This window comes from Theropithecus gelada, chromosome 19 (assembly GCF_003255815.1).
Source record: "Theropithecus gelada isolate Dixy chromosome 19, Tgel_1.0, whole genome shotgun sequence".
Classification (NCBI taxonomy): Eukaryota; Metazoa; Chordata; class Mammalia; order Primates; family Cercopithecidae; genus Theropithecus; species Theropithecus gelada.
The window spans coordinates 19,494,002-19,510,496 of NC_037687.1; the positions used below are offsets into that span (position 1 = coordinate 19,494,002).

The 16,495-nt window shown below is 42.3% G+C and overlaps 1 protein-coding gene across 2 annotated transcripts in view; it reads left to right on the forward strand.

Annotated features, from left to right (window-relative positions):
- Nucleotides 1-16,495, forward strand: part of LOC112612828 (zinc finger protein 253-like) — a 38,216-nt gene that overhangs the window by 1,400 nt on the left and 20,321 nt on the right. The window lies entirely within an intron of this gene.

Consider the following 16,495-nt stretch of genomic DNA (forward strand, 5'->3'; position numbering starts at 1 on the left):
GCAAATGTCTGTAGTCCCAGCTACTCCAAAGGCAGAGGTGATAGAATCGCTTGAACCCAGGAGGCGGAGGTTGCAGTGAGCTCAGATCGTGCCACTGCACTCCAGCCTAGGCAACAGAGCAATTCTGTCTGGAAAAAAAAAAAAAAGGATTGTGAGAGTCACTGCAAAAATATGAAATAATTTAATCAAAGAGTGATTCAAGAATTGGAGAGCACCCAGCTATAGTTTGTAGTTTGTGGTCCATGGAGGGGCTTGAAAAGACATTTATAAAATGCCTGATGGCCAGGTGCAGTGGCTGGCCATCCCAGCACTTTGGGAGGCTGAGGCGGGAGGATCACGAGGTCAGTAGTTCAAGACCAGCCTGACCAACATGGTGAAACCCTGTCTCTACTAAATATACAAAAATCAACCGGTCGTGGTGACAACGCGCCTGTAATCCCAGCTACTGGCAAGGCTGAAGCAGGAGAATCGTTTGAACTTGGGAGGTGGAGGTTGCAGTGAGCCGAGATCATGCCACTGCACTCCAGCCTGGGCGACAGAGACTCCGTCTCAGACAAAAAATAAAATAAAACAAAATGCATGATGAAGAAAACAAATTCAATAATTGGTTAGGTATAGTTACATAGTTCTTTAATTTGTACAGTCAAGGTGGAAATTTCCTGGTTATGTAATCAGAGCTTAATTGGCAGTTTATAGTTGTTTAAGCCTGAAGTTTTTTCCCCTAATATAGTAATTTACCAAAAAATGCACTTGAGTTTAGATTTTTGTTTTAGAAGTAGGAATCTGGGGACTAGAGCCTCCTCAGTCTAATTGCTTGCCACTTAGTTATTTTACACCCCACAGGGGACTGATTGTCCCTGGCATTTTTCACATATGTCCCAAGCAGGGCCTCAACTGTACCCCATGTTCCTCAATTAATCATTTTTTAAAAAAGCATTGCCTAACAATATTGAAAAGGTTTTCTGTTTGTAAATATTTCCAATGTGAAGAGGGCACAGACTAATCCCCTGACACTGTACTGTAAAAAATATCTGTGCCTCTTTTTCTTTTATTTTTCCAGAGAACTTACCAGAATGTTTTTGGGTCAAGATTTCCCTTTTGAAGCCGGGCTCAGTGGCTCACGCCTGTAATCCCAGCACTTTAGGAGGCTGAGGTGGGCGGATCACGAGGTCAGAAGATGGAGACCACCTTGGATAACACAGTGTAATCTCGTCTCTAGTAAAAATACAAATACTTAACTGGGCGTGGTGGCACACGCCTGTAGTCCCAGCTACTCAAGAGGCTAGGGTAGGAGAATCCCTTGAACCCGTGAGGTGGAGGTTGCATTGAGCCGAGATCGTGCCACTCCACTTAGGCTGTTTTAGTACTTTCTGGGGATAAACCAAGATACCCACCATGGCTATGTCTGCTAGAGTGTCTAGTGACTATTAGCTCTTTGGTCATTTTCTCCCATAGGACCACCTTAAGTATGGAGTGTAGCCTCTCAAGGGAGCAGCCTTGAGGCTGAAAGGCATCTCCTGGTGCTTTTTTTTTTTTTTTTTTTTTTTTTAACTAACACCTTGAGACATGAAGATTGTCTTCACCTAACTTAGCTCCATTTCTTGGAGATACATTGCTGGTCAGCCAATCAGATGCTGGTATTGAGGGAAAAACAAATAATTTCTGCTCCCTGGATTCTCTTGGCGGGGACAGAAAAATAGTGAAAAAAAAAATAGTGAAAAGTTCGTGAAAAAACACTCCAAAAGACAAAAAAAATTGACCCCAGTGAGATGGCGTAAAAACTTACAAAGTGGCCGGGCGCGGTGGCTCAAGCCTGTAATCCCAGCACTTTGGGAGGCCGAGGCGGGCGGATCACGAGGTCAGGAGATCGAGACCATCCTGGCTAACATGGTGAAACCCCGTCTCTACTAAAAATACAAAAAACTAGCCGGGCGTGGTGGCGGGCGCCTGTAGTCCCAGCTACTTGGAGGCTGAGGCAGGAGAATGGCCTGAACCTGGGAGGCGGAGCTTGCAGTGAGCCGAGATCGCGCCACTGCACTCCAGCCTGGGTGACACAGCGCGAGACTCCGTCTCAAAAAAAAAAAAACAAAAAACAAAAAACAAAAAAAAAAAACTTACAAAGTAAAATGCACCTGGTGCGCTCACTGGGGCATAGCGCAGTGTCTCCTGGGAGGGTGGTTATTCAGCATGTAACGGAGCAGGATGGGGTGGGTGATTGGATCTGTACCTTGAAAAGATTTCAATCCGTCCAATCAGGTACGCAGCTGGAGCGAACAGAAAGCTGTCTGGGGGCCTTTGTTTCTCGCTGCAGCGGGAGCTCCAGGTTTATCTTCTGTGTTTTGTGTCCTGTGCTTATAGAGACCCAGCCTCTGTGGCCGTGTGACCTGCAAGTATTGGGAGAGCCACAGCTAAACCTTATTTTGACCTCACTATTTTTATTTTATGTTTTTTTTTTTTTTTTTTTTTTTGAGACAGTCTCACTGTGTTGCACAGGCTGAAATGCAGTGGCTTGATCCCAGCTCACTACAGCCTCCACCTCCTGGGTTCAAGTGATTCTCATGCCTCAGCCTCCCGAGTAGCTAGGACTACAGGTGCGCACCACTGCACCCGGCTAGTTTTTGTATTGTTAGTAGAGATGGACTAGACTGGTCTCCAACTTCTGGTCTTAAGTGATCTGCTGGCCTTGGCCTCCCAAAATGCTGGGATTACAGGTGTGAGCCACTGCACCCAGCTGACATCAGTTTTTAAGTGTAATTTGCATTTTATTATTAGGGCTTGAAAAGTAAGAAAGTATTTATAAAGAACATAAAAGAGGCCGGGCGCGGTGGCTCAAGCCTGTAATCCCAGCACTTTGGGAGGCCGAGACGGGCGGATCACGAGGTCAGGAGATCGAGACCATCCTGGCTGACACGGTGAAACCCCGTCTCTACTAAAAAATACAAAAACTTAGCCGGGCGCGGTGGCGGGCGCCTGTAGTCCCAGCTACTCGGGAGGCTGAGGCAGGAGAATGGCGTAAACCCAGGAGGTGGAGCTTGCAGTGAGCTGAGATCTGGCCACTGCACTCCAGCCTGGGCGACAGAGCGAGACTCCGTCTCAAAAAAAAAAAAAAAAAAGAACATAAAAGAGATGAGTTTCAAAAAATAAATATCTAATCACATATTCCATTTGTTAATAATTCTCATTTACCTTTTTATTTCTCAGAGTGAGTTTAGGAATTTTCTCAGGTGTATTTTTTATGGCTGAGTGACTTCAGACAGAATTCCAAGCCTTAGCTTTAAGAATGCTAGCTACCAAGGAAAGAAATAGGGAAAATCTCTCTTCCATTTTGGCTGTAGACAAGAAATAGGTTTCCACAGGAAAATGTGGTAGATAATTGATGAGTTACATAGATTCATCAAAATATCAGTTTCTCCTTTTGCAGGGTAAATTTGTGACAGTGAATATCTTGGTTCTATATCCTGTTGTCTTGATTTCTGAGTTTAATGCTAAATTATATGTGATGAAATGTGGTACCTTTTTTTTTTTTTTTTTTTTTTAATGGACTCTTGCTCTGTCACCCACGATGGAGGGCAATGGTGCAATCTTGGCTCACTGCAACCTCTGCCTCCTGGGTCCAAGCCATTGTCCTGCCTCTGCCTCCCAAATAGCTGGTATTGCAGGTGCATGCCCCCACACCTGGCTACTGTTTGTATTTTTAGTAGAGACGGGGTTTTACCATGTTGGCCAGACTGGTCTCGAGCTCCTGACCTCAGGTGATCCGCCCCAGTCAGCCTCCCAAAGTGCTGGGATTACAGGTGTAAGCCACCACGCCCGGCCGAAATGTGGTACCTTCTACAAGTGTTCCCATATGACTAATTTTTAATTACATTATTTTTTAATAGAAATAAAGAAGTAGATATATTTGCTTTTCTTATGAAAGTATAAAATGCAAGCACCTTAGGTGCAATTGCTCACGCCTATAATCCCAGCACTTTGGGGAGCTGAAGCGGCTGGATCACTTGAGGTCAGGAGTTTGAGACCAGCCTGCCCAACATGGTGAAACCCCATCTCTACTAAAAATACAAAAATTAGCCCGGTTTGGTGGCACATGCCAGTAGTCCCAGCTACTTGGGAGGCTGAGGCAAGAGAATCGCTTGAACTGGGGAGGTGGAGGTTGTAGTGAGCTGAGATCATGCCATAGCACTGCAGCCTGGGAGATAGAGCAAGACTCCATCTCAAAAAAAACAAAAAACAAACACGTTAGCTTTCCTTCCTTTATGTAAACACTGTGAATGAGTAATTTCACTGGGTTTTTCAAACACTTAATTTTTGCAAGCCATTTTTCCAAGTGAATAACTCTGACATGGAAATTAAAGCTTGAACCTGGTGACTCCTAGGTTATAATTAGACCACGACTGGCCTAATTATAAGATCTTTATGGCTTGCAAAAACCATATGGTATGCAGAAAAGGGCTTTCTTTCCTAGGGAGAAGCAAATAAGATTAGAAAGGAGGTGGGAGGGGAATGAGAGGGTGAAAAAGTCAAATTATAGAAAAGAGAAGGCCTTACCCTGAAATCAGCATGTTCTTAGGAGGGACATAAAATGCTGTTGTATGTTGACTCAGACTGAGGGTCAGGAGCCTGAGGGAGGGAGATAAACTTAAGTAAAGTTTGATTAAGAAATATTTTATTTTAAGCTGGGCACGGTGGCTCACGCCTGTAATCCCAACATTTTGAGAGGCCGAAGCAGGCAGATCACCCGAGGTCAGGAGCTCGAGACCAGCTTGGCCAACATGGTCAAAGTCTGTCTGTACTGAAAATACAAAAAGTATTGGGAGGATGAGGTGGGCGAATCACCTGAGGTTGGGAGTTCAAGACTAGCCTCACCAACATGGAGAAACTCTGTCTCTACTTAAAATCCAAAAAATTAGCCAGGCGTGGTAGTGCATGCCTGTAATCCCAGCTATGGGACGGTGAGGCAGGAGAATTGTTTGAACCTGGGAGGCAGAGGTTGCAGTGAGCCAAGTTCGTGTCATTGCACTTCAGCCTCGGCAACAAGAGCAAAACTCTGTCTCAAAAAAACCCCCAAAATAACAAAAATTAGCCTGGCATGGTGGTGGGCACCTGTAATCCTAGCTACTTAGGAGACTGAGGCAGGAGAATTGCTTGAACCCAGGAGGTGGAGGTTGCAGTAAGCCGAGATTGCACCACTGCACTCCAGCCTGGGCAACAGAGCGAGACTCTGGCTAAAATGAAAAAAAAAGAAAAAGATTTTATTTTAACCACTGAAGACAAATTCAGCTGATTTTTTTTTTTTTTTTTTTTTTTTTTTAGACGGGGTCTCGCTCTGCCGCCCAGGCTGGAGTGCAGTGGCCGGATCTCAGCTCACTGCAAGCTCCGCCTCCCGGGTTCACGCCATTCTCCTGCCTCAGCCTCCCGAGTAGTTGGGACTACAGGCGCCCGCCACCGCGCCCGGCTAGTTTTTTGTATTTTTTAGTAGAGACGGGGTTTCACCGTGTTAGCCAGGATGGTCTCGATCTCTTGACCTCGTGATCCGCCCGTCTCGGCCTCCCAAAGTGCTGGGATTACAGGCTTGAGCCACCGCGCCCGGCCTGATTTTTTTTTTTTAATGGGAAAAAGGAGAAAATGTGCAGAGTGTGTGTCTGGCTGTGTGATAGGTAAGAAAAGACAGCACCATCTAAGTCATAATGGGAAGGGTGTTTCTTTCCATAAACTGTTCCTGGAGTACACAAAACTTGGAGAATTTTATTAATCATAAATGTTTTTCAGTATTATCTATGTGTTTTGTATTTCCCCATCTCTTTTCTTTGTTCTATGCATTTCTTCCATTTGGCTTTTCCTGGTCTGTATCTTATAGATGAAGCCAGTAAACATAACCACAGTGTTTTGCTGAGTTCTGTGAGTAGCTCTACCAAATTACTGAACTTCAGGGAGGTTATGGGAGTTCCCAGTTTTTAAATAGTAGCTCAGAAGCATAAATGGGCCCATGGGGTTTGTGACTGGCATCTGCAGTGAGGACAATGTTGTGGGACCCAGCCCTGAATCAGGGTCTGTGCTGACTCTGGGTGGTGTCAGAATTCAAATGTTAGACAAGAGTTGTTGTTGGAGAATTGTTTGATGTTCAGCAAACTACAGATTTGGTGCCAGAAAAAATGTATCACTGAGGCCTGGCCTGGAATAAAACTCTGGGTGTCTGAGAAAGGGAGCCTCTGTACACAGGCTATCACACTGCCCATTGTCCTTGATTCTAATTCTTCTCCCAGGGTGACAGAAGACTGCAAACTTAGAGGAAAGGAGCTCTGATGACAGACCCACTTTTCCTGCAGCTGCCACCACAGGATTCCCACCCACTCACAAACACACACACTAGACATTGACATGTCCACACTCCTCCCAGGACTAGGCACCACCCTCAGGAACTTCACCACGGCATTTTTGATCCTGGTGTTTCTTGCCAAGAACCCACAGTGTCTACAATTCTCCTCGTATTTCCCCACCCCCAGACACTGAATCTGCAGCAGCAACCGTTTTTCTCCACCAACCTAGGATTTGGACCACCTGTTCATAATCTCATCTGTCTGTATGCACACAGAAATATATCAGAGTACAGCCCTACCTGGGTCACTATCTGTAGCAAAGATCAGTCCTTTCACCTACATTGCACTGTCTCCCTCCCAGAGATTTTCTTTTTCTTTTAGCTTTTATTTTTGGTTCAGGCTACACATGTGGGTTTGTTATACAGCAAAAATTATGTCATGGGGGTTTGGTGTGGAGATTATTTTGTCACTCAGATACTAAGCATAGCATCAAAGAGGTATGTTCTCTGATCCTCTTGGTCCTCCCACTGTCCACCCTCAACTAGGCCTTAGTGTTTGTTCCCCTTTTTGTGTTTGTGTATTCATATTATTTAGCTCTTACTTGTAAATAATATGCATTTGGTTTTCTGTTTCTGCATTAGTTTTCTGAAATAATGGTCTGCAGCTTTATTGATGTTATTGCAAAGGACATGATCATTTATTTTTTTTTTATTTTTATTTTTTTTGGAGACGGAGTCTCGCTCTGTCGCCCAGACTGGAGTGCAGTGGCCGGATCTCAGCTCACTGCAAGCTCCGCCTCCCGGGTTTACGCTATTCTCCTGCCTCAGCCTCCCGAGTAGCTGGGACTACAGGCGCCAGCCACCTCGCCCGGCTAGTTTTTTGTATTTTTTAGTAGAGACGGGGTTTCACCGTGTTAGCCAGGATGGTCTCGATCTCCTGACCTCGTGATCCGCCCGTCTCGGCCTCCCAAAGTGCTAGGATTACAGGCTTGAGCCACCGCGCCCGGCCTGATCATTTATTTTTTAATGGCCACAGACTATTCCATGATGTTTATGTACCATATTTTGTTTTTACTAAATCTTTTATTTTATTTTATTTTATTTTAATTTTTGGAGACAGGGTGTCACTTATTGCCCAGGCTAGAGTGCTGTCATGTGATATGGCCCTATTTAGCCTGAACCTCCCAGGCTCAAGCAATTCTTTCCTACCTCATCCTTTCAAGTAGCTGGATCTACACGCCTGCGTTACCACGCCTGGCCAATTTTTCTCTTTATATTTTCTCTGGAGAGGGGATTTTGCCATGTTGCCCAGGTTGGTCTTAAACTTCTAAGATCAGGCAAGCCACCTGCCTCATCCTCCCAAAGTGCTGGGATTATAGGCATGAGCCACCGCATCTGACCAAAGCATATTTTCTTTATCCAGTCTCCCATTGATAGGGCCTGTCCATGTCTTTGCTATTGTGAATAGTGCTGCAATGAACATACATATGAATGTATCTTTATACTACAATAATCTATATTTCTTTGGGTATATACCCAATTACGAGGTAGAGTATAAGCATTCCCTTTTCTCTGCAACCTTGCCAGCATCTGTTATTTTTTGACTTTTTAAAAATAGCCATTCTGACTGGTGTGAGGTGGTATCTCATTGTGGTTTCTCTTTTAATTTCTCTAATCATTAGTGATGAGCATTTTTCCCATATGCTTGCTAGCCACATGTATATGTTCTTTTGAAAAGCATCTGTTCATGTTTTTTTGGCCTACTTTTTAATGAGTTTTTTTTTTCTTGTAAACTTGTCTAAGTTCTTAATAAATTCTGGATATCAGATCTTTGTCAGAGGCAAAGTTTGCAGATTTTTTTTTTTTTAATTCTATAGGTTGTCTGTTTACTCTGTTGATAGTTTCCTTTGCTGTGAAGAAGCTCTTTAGTTTAAATGGTCCCATTTGTCAATTTTTGCTTTCGTTACAATTGCTTTTGCTAGCTTCATTATGAAGTTTTTGCCAGTTTCTATGTCTAGACTGGTATTTCCTAGGTTATCTTGCAAGGTTTCTTACAATTTCAAGTTTTTCATTTAAGTCTTTAATTTATCTTGAGTTGATTTTTGTATATGGTGTAATGAAGGGGTCCAGTTTCAGTCTTCTACATAGTGCTAGCGAGTTATTCCAGCACCATTTATTAAATGGAGAAATCCTCCCACATTTCTCTTGTCAGCTTTGCCAAAAATCTGATGATGGCAGGAGGGTGGCATTATTTCTGGGCTCTCTAGTCTGTTGCACTGGTCTTGTGCACTCATGGATTTTTTAGAACATCTTTCTCTCTTCTGCTTTTTCCCCCATAAACATTTTTTCAAGTACATACAGTGTGCAAAATTCTGATGTCCAAGAGTTCAAAAACTCTTTAAAAAGTTCCAAAAAGGGGGTTGGGGGGCTAGGGAAGGGACAGCATTAGGAGAAATACCTAGTGTAAATGATGGGTTGATGGGTGCAGCAAACCTCCATGGCGCATGTATACCCATGTAATAAACCTGTACGTTATGCACATGTACCCCAGAAATTAAAGTATAATAAATAATAAAAAGCTTCAAAAATATTTTGATATTCTTTCTTTTCTTTTTTCTTTTTTTTTTTTTTTTTGAGACGGAGTCTTGCTCTGTGGCCCAGGCTGTTGTGCAGTGGCCAGATCTCAGCTCACTACAAGCTCCGCCTCCCGGGTTTACGCCATTCTCCTGCCTCAGCCTCCCGAGTAGCTGGGACTACAGGCGCCCACCACCTCGCCCGGCTGGTTTTTTGTACTTTTTAGTAGAGACGGGGTTTCACCGGGTTAGCCAGGATGGTCTCGATCTCCTGACCTCGTGATCCGCCCGTCTCGGCCTCCCAAAGTGCTGGGATTACAGGCTTGAGCCACCGCGCCTGGCCCCTATTCTTTCTTTTCTTAAGGAATTTAGGTTATATGTAGATTTTTCTCTGCTTTTTTGAAATATATGTAAATCATATTAACATTTAAATAAACCTTTAGTCATTTTTCAGGTCCAGATTATCTTTATGTAGTACTTCAGAATTATTGCTTTGTTTTTGTTTCTGAAGTTTATGTTTTTCATTTTTAGTCCTTTAAAGTAGACACAGATTTATTTAGATAAAAGTCCATTTTGAGAGAACACAGAAGCTTAGCACAAAGATAGGATTAAATTTAGCAATACAGAATGATAAAGACTAAAAGATACTAAGTTTCTTTGACAGAAACCTGATTATCCAAGGTAATTATCTGATATTTGCAGGCTGAAGTACTTATACTGCACAAGCAAGAACAGTTCAGTGCATAAACTAAACAGTGGAGTCTGTAGTTGTATCTTGCTTTTTATTTATTACTTCAGAACAATTAGCATAGTTATGTATAGGGTTTGTAGGCAATATACATTACACTTTTTTTTTTTTTTTTTGAGGCGGAGTTTTACTCTTGTTGTCCAGGATGGAGTGTAATGGTGTGATCTTGGCTCAGGCAAACTGCCTCCCAGGTCCAAGCAATTTTCCTGTCTCAGCCTCCCCAGTGGCTGGGATTACAGGGATGCGCCACCAGGCCCAGCTCATTTTGTTTACAGACATGAGCCACTATGCCTGGCCTTTTTTTTTTTTTTTTTTTTAAAAAAAAAAAAACAGAGTCTCACTCTGTTGCCCAGGCTGGAGTGCAGTGGTGTAATCTCGGCTCACTGCAATCACTGCCTTCTGGGTTCAAGTAATTCTCTTGCCTCAGCCTCCTGAGTGACTGGGGTTACAGGTGTGCACCACTATGCCCAGCTACTTTTTTGTATTTTTAGTAGAGGCAGTATTTCGCCATGTTGGTCAGACTGGTCTCAAACTCCTGACCTCAGGTGATCCACCCACCTCAGCCTCCCAAAGTGCTGGTATTGCTGGCGTGACCCAAAAACAGTATTTTCTACAATAGTATGAATATAAAGCCACAATGCTTACTTTGAATGGTTCACTTAAATGGTTATTTTAATATTGTTATTTATACTTTTGAAATATAAAGTGTTTTAACTGAAGCATAGTTGCAGTTTTTAAAAATGCTACATACATTGCCAGGTGCAATGGCTCACGCCTGTAATTCCAGCACTTTGAGATGAGAGGCTGAGGCAGGTTAATTACCTGAGGTCAGGAGTTCGACACCAGCCTGGCCAACATGGTGTTAACCCCATCTCTACTAAAAATAAAAAAATTAGCTGGGTATGGTGGCATGCGCCTGTAATCCCAGCTACTCGGCAGGCCGAGGCAGGAGAATCACTTGTTCCTGGGAGGCGGAGGTTGCAGTGAGCTGAGATCGCACCATTTCACTCCAGCCTGGGTAACGGAATGAGACTGTGTCTCCAAAAACAAAACAAAACAATACAAAACAAAACAAAACAAAAGCTACATATATTATGTCTAGTTCATTAAAATTATTCATACTTAGATATTTATATCTAATATCCAAAGAAAATTTACTACCAAATTGTTAGAGTAGATAACAGTTTGATATGTTTATTACTTTACAGGAATAATTATGAGTAAACACAATTTTATTATCTTTTATTTCACTAAATTGGAATGCTGCTATTACAGGAAAAATAAAGACAGGTGATATGGCCACCAAAAACCATAATAGCTCTTCAGTTAGCTATGTTGCAAGTTGTAATATATTCCATTATATGAACACAGTCAGATTCTATTTCTTCATCTTTTTTTTTGGAGACGGAGTCTCGCTCTGTCGCCCAGGCTGGAGTGCAGTGGCCGGATCTCAGCTCACTGCAAGCTCCGCCTCCTGGGTTTACGCCATTCTCCTGCCTCAGCCTCCCGAGTAGCTGGGACTATAGGCGCCCGCCACCTCGCCCGGCTAGTTTTTTGTATTTTTTAGTAGAGATGGGGTTTCACCGTGTTAGCCAGGATGGTCTCGATCTCCTGACCTCGTGATCCGCCCCTCTCGGCCTCCCAAAGTGCTAGGATTACAGGCTTGAGCCACCGCGCCCGGCCACTATTTCTTCATCTTTAAGTGTTGTTTGAAGTTGTCAGATGTATTTCAATGTAGAACCCCCATTCAATGGCTAGGAGATGAGAGAGCAGCAGAGATGGAAAAAACTATAAAATTCTTCTGAAACTCTGCCCCCTTTCTTCATAATGCTCATGTTTCTCATGCTGAGAGTACCTGTGCACTTTGGGTGTTTATAGAGAAATTGCTTTTAGGGGAACATTTTCTGGCTCATTTGATGAATCTTAACCTGAGCTTTTTTTAAAAAGATCTTTTAAACATTTTTCTCTGAAAATAATCTTGCTCAGATGGAGATCTGTTTTTCTCTCCAATACTTTGGGTGTCTGTTTCAGAAGCCCTATTAGCATCCCATGGTGTCTGAATGAGGTGGGCTGTCACAGTGAGAACTTTTGGAGCTATTTCTATCTGGGCTCATGCTGGAAATTCAGTATTTTCTTCATGTCACCATTACAAGTAGAAATTGTGGCTGAAACACTGCTCACATTCTCATGATTGTGAAGGTGCAATTCTACCCACGCGGCCTGCAGGCTCTCCTCCTGCAGCTCAGGCCTCACTCTGTGATGTGACACTAGAGTTCTGCTTTGGCAAATGGGGTTCACATAAACTGGGAACTGTGCTCTGATCTGTGTCTCAGTGGCAGCTGGTAGAGGTCAAGAGAGGACACTTGCAAGCAGGAGTGTCGTAGCCCAGTGCCAGGGAGCACTGAGCCACTGCTCTAAAATGTAAATAGCCAAAAAGATAGAATGCTAGCAGAGTGAAATCCTGCCTTCAGCAGGCACCTGGCTGCAAGCTGCTAAATACATCCTGTTATGAAGATGGGAAAAGTTTATTTGTCATTGAATATAAGCAATTAGCATACACAGATGACCTCTTCAATCTCCAGGTGAATTTTCAGCACTACGTATGACATGGTGCTGGAAACTCTTCTACTTGTGGACTAATTGTGGTGATCATCTTTCTGTCTTTGCAGCCTCTTAAGCAGATTGACAATGATGCATGTCACATTCACATTTAATTGTGTAATAAAAACATTTTCTTTCTTTTGTCTTATTGTGAAGATTTTCTGGAGCTAGATAAAATTTTTCTTTTAATTATTGTTTGCAAACACTGTCTAGAATTACCAGACATGATACAATACAAACACATAAGGTGCCAACCAGAATTTACTCTAGAGGGGACTTTCCCTCTCAGGCTTCCAGTCAACTCACAGTTGTGTAGCAAACTGCATGCTGTCCCCCAAATAGGCAGAAAAAATTATGTCTCTTCCTATTTGGCATCTATAGTCTTCTACAGTCACTTCAAGAGAGGCTAGACTACATTTCTATGAACTCCACTGGGCTGTGATCAATTGTTTTCTCTCTCTCGGAATGACTCTTGTATCTTCAGACCTGAAACTGATTCAGAGACCATGGAGCTCAGAGACCAAATCAGAGTAACATGTGTGCACTGAGTAGACATGTAGACATGAGAATCTCCACTTTCCCCTTTCTCTTCTTGCTAAAATGCTTACAGATGTGCAGGTAACACCTGCTGCTACTGCAGCCATTCAGGTCCTACATCTGCAGCTCCACATTTTGAATCCAAGTTTTTGAGATTTGGGAAATAAAACACTTTTATCTGACAAATGCAAGTTTCTTTTGGTTATCAAACTCAGATGTTAAAAAGAAAGTGCAGTTATGTCTTTCTCCCCCTTTGAACTATGTATTCATCTCTTGAAACTGTTCACTATTGTCACAAGTAGCTATAAATTAAGCTAACAGTGTCACATTGGACACTATATCCCATAGCTTAAACCATAATGATATATAGGTAAATATATATAATCAGTGTTATTTCTGTAAATAAATAAAAATTTCTGACAACTTTGTATCACCCCACTGTGTCCCTGTTTTCTTGTCTTTACCAATCCTCTTGTAACTGCTACTAATCAAAGTGTAGATTCCAGGCAACTTGAATCTTTGCTCCCAGGTTATAATCCTTAAACTCGATGCAAATAAACTGTCTACTTATATTCATGTTGTATCAGCTTTTTTTTCTTTCATGGAGACTTATCATTTAGAATGTGCTAGAGCAGCCTCTATGAGGAGATCTCTCCTTTGATTGTACTCCACTTGCTGTAATACCAGAAGATGCAGAGCCAGGTGGATCCTACCTAGAATCTGCAGATAAGGTCTGGCCTCTGCCTGGGATTTACAAAAAAAGGGCCGGACTTTTGATTGAGAATATACAGAAAACAAACAAAAGACATTTTCTGCATTGTGAGATGTCAACATAGACATCTTACAGCCCCCATTTGGGAGTGTGGCTCTGTGAGATTTTTCACATCTTGTTCATTGACCTGCTACAGTTATGTGAGAGGCCCCAGGAGGAAATGATGGCAGAATCTGTAAGTGTAAATAAGCATCTTAGGAGTGAGAGATCAAGCCCACAAAGTATCCAGAGCCATGACCGCAACTACATTTACCTGTAAAATGTGATACTGGAGCAGAGTATTTTTGTTCTTTCTCTTACCCAAGAGCTAGCAAATCAGAATGGGTGATCCAGGTTCTGGAGCTCCACCAGTGCAGTTCTATTTTTTATTTAGAGTCAGCCTGAGTCTCTCCAGCCTGGCTTATCATTGGGCCATCAATCCAGGGTCACTGGGAATTCTCTCACAATGATCTAGGTGTCTTTGAGGTATTTGAGGATGTCCAGAGCAGAATTGTGTCAGGCTGAGAAGTGTGGTTAATTGTGCTTCTGTCTCAGTGTAAGATAAATGAGTCATCCTGTGTTTGTTCATCCCCTCATACAAGAGGTGTCTTTGGTTGGTACCCACATGAGAGTTTCTCCAGTTTCTGGTGCTTGAATGGTAAACAAGGATGAGATCTGGAGACCTAAATAGATAACGTACTTCCTTACATTTCATATAACCGTAAAAAAAGAAATGAAGCAGTCATGGTTCCTACAATCCAGAAACTTTTAGTGTAGCTTAGCCACTGGATAAATAATGGCATTATGCATCATATGGTTGGTACAATAAATAGATGTGTCCAAAATCTTGGGCTTCATTTAGGCCACTTTTTTTACATTGCTGTGACTTCTGATGTTTACACCTGTAGGGATATTCATGAACAGAAGAATTGTTATTATAATTAATTTTTGTTTTTTGAGATAGAGTCTCGCTCTGTTGCCCAGGATGGAGTGGAATGGTGCGAGCTCAGCTAACTGAAAGTTCTGCCTCCCGGGTTCAAGCGATATTCCTGCCTCAGCCTCTAGAGTGTCTGGGATTAACAGGCGCCCACCACCACACCCGGCTAATTTTTTGTATTTTTAGTAGAGACAGGGTTTCAACATGATGGCCAGGCTGGTCTTTAACTCCTAACCTGAGGGGGTCTGCCCGCCTTGGCCTCCCAAAGTGCTGGGATTACAGGTGTGAGCCACCGTGCCCAGCCACATATTTATTTTCGAATAAAATTACCCTAGAAAGGCCTGATGAAGTGCCTCACACCTGTAATTTTAGCACTTTGGGAGGTTGAAGCAGGCGGATCACAAGGTCAGGCATTCCAAACCAGCCTGGCCATTACAGTGAAACCCTGTCTCTACTAAAAATACAAAAATTAGCTAGGCGTGGTGGCACGCGCCTGTAGTTTCAGCTACTTGGGAGGATGAGTCAAAAGAACAGCTTGAACCCGGGAGGCGGAGGTTGCAGTGAGCCGACATCATGCCAGGGCACTCCAGCCTGGGCGACAGAGCAAGACTCTGTCTCCAAAAAAAGAAAATAAAAATTACCCTAGAAAACTTTGGGAATTTGTTTAAATTCCATAGTAGTATATAGTATAAAGTTGACAGGGCGGTGGCTAGAAAAAACAAAAATTACAGAAACTCTGGGATTCAAGTTTCTTTTAGATAAGGTTAGAAAAAACAAAACTGGAAGTACCCTAGTGGCATAGAGAACTGAATTCCACATAGGGTTCTTACCCGATCCCAGACCTGTTAAGATTCACCCTTTTTAGAGGCCTTATTTAGGTCTGACTCCACGCCGGAGTCTTGCCTCGCAGAAATGATTAGAAGAGATCAGAGTTTTGGCTGTTGTATCCTGCTGCCTTTCTAGAGCTGGTGCTTAGAATTTACTGAAACTCAAAAGCAGATAAATCAGAAAAACAAAGTATGTATTAGAGGGTGTAATTTTTAAATTTTCTATGAATCCAGTACTCACAGAGACATTCTATTTAGCAACTTGTTTTCTGTTTCTGAAGATCCGGTAGTTGCTCCACAAGTGACAAAAAAAGAAGTAAATATAAACAATACAATTTTCTCTAAACTACATTAAACTCTTTCTTTCTATAGCTTGAAATCTGTCTATATTTAGCTTTTATTCCATACAATTTTTTTAAAAAGTTGGTGACAGAGAAACAGAAGAAGAAATAAAAATGCTGGGCCCTTTATCTAAATCTTGGAAATTATTAAACCCTTAGTACCAGCTCCCAGGGTGTTATGAGAATTAAATCACATAATTTGTTATGCCCAGTACAGTGCTCTGTATCATACTCTCGAGCCATAGTACCTGCTTAATAAACATTGCATTAGTACATGTGTACATGTTCTTTTTTAAATACGGATTTATTCAGACATTGTTGCTTTCTGTTTCTTCTGTAAACTTTAAAGAGCCAGCAAAGAATATAAAACTTTAGGATGGAGACGGGTTGTCTTTATTTGTACCAGAAGTATTTGGTTGTGACAAGAATGCTGAGTGTAAGGGACCCTGTGCTGTGCCTGCTTCTCTAACTAATGCTAATAATGAGCCAAGGGGAAGCAACATCAGCATTGACAGGAAACTTGTTTAAAACACCCATTCATGGACACTTTTCAAACTTGCAGAATCACATTCCACAAAGTGGGGTCAAAATTACCAAGTGATTTATAAGCTTATTAAAACTTTAGAGGCAATGCTCTCATTCATAAGAGTTAAGTTCCACCTTTGCACTAAAGGGTGGTCACAGGGCCTGTTCTGTTTGGGTTTAGTAGGGAGTGGTCAGTGTGGTGCATATTTCCATTACTGTAGCAGAAATTGCTGGTGTCTCTGGCAGGGGAGGGCACCTGAGGACAGGAAAGGAGAAACTTTTATATATATATATATATATATATATATATATATATATATTTTTTTTTTTTTTTTTTTT